We start from the raw sequence: 3,624 nt of genomic DNA on the forward strand, positions 1-3,624 counted from the left end.
TTATTTACAACCTTCATTTGTACAACTTTATTCCAAAAACGTCCTTGTGTAATATAATTTGGTTTTTATGATTAAAATCAGGTTATACTACCCTCCGCAAGTTCAACTAGGCTATAGAAAGGATTCCAGAAGATACGGGGCTTGAAATGCGAAAAAGAAACAAAAACAACATTTTTGTTCTACTGGCGGCGTCGGCGACGGACCCTAGCCGCGTCGGCGACGCATCCTGTATCTTCGCGTCGCTGAAAATCTTGCGTCGACAGAGGTTCAACGCGTCGGCATTCAGACACGACGTTGGCGACGCCAAACCGATGCGTCGGCGACACAACGTCTGGCACTCTTTCGCCCTTTTTTTTTTGTTTCAGCCCCTTTTAACCCGTTTTCGATCCCCCTTTCGACCGAACTTGCCCCGAAACTTCCAAAAACATTCTCGTTCTTATTTTTATACTGTTAAACTTCCAAAAACCATCCCGTAACATTACACGTCAAAACCATAATTATCGAAATTATTAGATACTTACCACCTTTGCGTCTTAGAGCGAACACACCCATCGCGCGAGCCTTTGGTTTGAGTTCAAGCACTTTAACACGCACTTGAGTCCCTCAAACCTCGGCTCTGATACCAACTTGTAACGCCCAAATCTTTCAAGCGGTCAAAACCAAATGTTAAACAACGAAATTTATGACTAATTTTGAACTTTTAAACTTTACTTAATATTTGATCAAAATATACAAAGCTAAGTTCTTAAAGCCAGATTTAACCGTTTACCATTTCACAAAAATTATAAAGTACATGATTTGGAACATAATTAACCACTAGATTTTAACTGTATAGACAACCAAACGTTTTGACCCATAACATAAGCTATTTCGGAAGCGCATTAAGGGCAAGAAGGAAGCTTGCGCGTGTGTTCGTTCCAAGCATCGCGAGTCCGCTCAAAGTGCGGTTTTACCTACAACATAACAAGAGAATTATTTTTTTAAATGAAAGAAAGATACGATCCTACTTCCATCAAACGTGACATTCTCCGATTTTCATTATTTCCATTATAATCCCATGTTTATTCTCCTTCGATTACACTAACTTGATTTACCCGTCTACATCGATTCAACCCATTAGTCGCTCATATAATAGTCAATTTGTAATTTGTTCCACCCGTTCACAACGGGTCAATTTTATAAACATTCTTTAAGTATTTCGTTCTAGTTCATTCGACCCGTTTAAAACGAAATCAACTAAATGACCATTCTAAGCATTTCCTTCTAGTCCGTTGACCCGTTCGTACCATTACATGACCATTTAGGATATTACATTCTAGTTCGTTGACCCGTTCATACCAGATCAACTTCATAACCATTTTAGACAATACATTCTAGTTCGTTGACCCGTTCGTACCGGATCAACTTTATAACCATTTTAGAGAGTACATTCTAGTTCGTTGACCTGTTCGTATCAGATCCACTTCATAATACAAGATTACTACACATACTACACATACTTCATAATACAAGACAAAGATGAATATTACGAGTAAAGTATTGAATCGTAACAAGTACGTACCTTGGTCTTGGGCTCCTTGTTGCTTCGTGTGGCTCGACCCTTCTTCCTTTATTCCTAGACATGACCCGTTCATACTTAGTTTTTATATGATTCATTCAATCCGCATACATGATTCGATATGATTACATTATATTCTACTCATATGCGAATTCTTCATACGCAAACCATGGTCATTATGTAGTAATTAAACAAAACTTCAAAATTTCTTATCTAAGGCTTTTCATCGAACACTTGGTGTGCAACATTCCTAATTGTCTTGTTACCACCTCTTTTCATATCATTTCATCCCCATTTTATTTACATAAATTTCTCAATCACCATGCTGCCATATCAAGCTTTTAACAATAATCATTATTTCAAATTCGAGTCAATTAGCTAAGGACCCAATTGTAACCCAAAACCCCATGTGGTATAATCTTATTACAAAACCCACTTCATCCTATAAGAGAAATTTTACATACAATGAACATAAACACAATTTCTATGCATACTTCAGTCATGTGATAATCTTTGAACAAAATTAAGCATCCATAACCATTTCCTAAACATACTTCTACATCAATTGTATCATTCCACTTATACATCAAAGATTAGTAATTTTTTTTTATCTATCCTCAAAACATCAAAACCCACCAAAATCAGAATTTTGACTTACCTTTTGTTGCAAAATCTTAGCTGATCAATCTTTAGGGTTCATGCATATGATCCATCCATTTTCTTCTTACCAATTGTTGAATTTTATTGATGTAAGATGAAGAACTATTTTCTTCTCCTTTCTCTCTCTTAACCACGCACACAAATACACAGACCCAATTTTTGGGTTATATTTTCCCTTTTATGCTTCAAACTTTTCCACATGTTATCATTTAGTCCCTCATGTTTTGTTAGTATATTATTTCATTCATAACATTATATTTATTCTATGGTAAAAGTTAACAATAGCGTAACTATGTTAACTTTTCCTAGACATCATGCTTCATGCTAAAACACTATAAACAGAATAAAACAATCTAGTCATATAAACGCATTTTTGGGGTGTTACATAATCATACTAGATTAAAAATAAACTTTCAACATACAACTCTTTATTCTTTATAAAGTAATTTCTAATTTATTTTATTAAGTGGGATGTTACACCAAAGTTATTAAATAATTATCTCCATTTAAAATTTAAAATTTATTTAAATGTAATTTGTAAATTATAATTTATAATTTAGTGTTTTTATTGTTAATTTGTAATTTAAAAACAAAAAAAAGGTTGTGAGTGATGGAATTCCATCACAAATGATGGACATTTCCACTAAAATCCATCACTACTGATAGAATAATGTTTGATGACATGTCCAAACTTAATTGGAAGTTGTGTGTGAGTGATGAGTGATGACCACCCTACCCCAAATGATGTGGTTAATTTAGAAGAGACACAATTATATATACTTCTAATTTTTTTTAACATTATTAGGCATTGAAAGTTGTACTTTCTGCTTATGAAGTTGTATATTGTGGTTTATGACAAAACCATGTGCTATGGTGACTCACTTTTTAACACTTGTGTGTTTCAAATTTTGTCAGGCCACTCACATTTATTTAGAAATAGGCATGGCAGTCTCTCTCATATTTTCTCTATCAACTCTCTTCGGCTTCTGTCCTTCTTTTTTTGATGACTGAAACCACTTGATTTTGCCGTCGCCAATGCCGTTTGGAGGTCACCGGAGTAAAGGGAAGAGACGGTGGCATGGTGGCGGTGGTGCTGAGGAGCCGGAAACAAAGTTAATAAGGCGATTGTGGTGTGAGGATGATCGCGATTGTGATGGTGGTAGAAGAGAAAGGTTACAGGTGAGACAAAAGGATTCATGTTTCTGAATCAAATATAAAAATAAAAAAAGATAGAAGCAAGAGATGCCATGGTAGCCAATGATTACATCACCGGTGCCGCCGTCTGCGGTGGTGGTTTGTGGCTGAGAAGGCCTTTACAGAAACGGCAGAGCATTTCTCACTATAATTGATCATGAAGAAAAAGGTGAACCAAAGCGACTGACCCCAGATGGTTGTACAATAAGCTT

The 3,624-nt window shown here is 35.5% G+C and overlaps 1 long non-coding RNA gene across 1 annotated transcript; it reads right to left on the reverse strand.

Moving 5' to 3' along the window:
- Positions 1–348: 348 nt before the first annotated feature.
- Positions 349–2,375, reverse strand: LOC110941146. Its single transcript, XR_002593864.2, has 3 exons — positions 2,217–2,375; positions 1,562–1,615; positions 349–953 (listed from the first exon to the last, which is right to left on the reverse strand). It is a non-coding gene; the product is annotated as an uncharacterized LOC110941146 (long non-coding RNA).
- Between the last annotated feature and the right edge of the window lie 1,249 nt (positions 2,376–3,624).

Source organism: Helianthus annuus, chromosome 5 (genome assembly GCF_002127325.2).
Source record: "Helianthus annuus cultivar XRQ/B chromosome 5, HanXRQr2.0-SUNRISE, whole genome shotgun sequence".
NCBI lineage: Eukaryota > Viridiplantae > Streptophyta > Magnoliopsida > Asterales > Asteraceae > Helianthus > Helianthus annuus.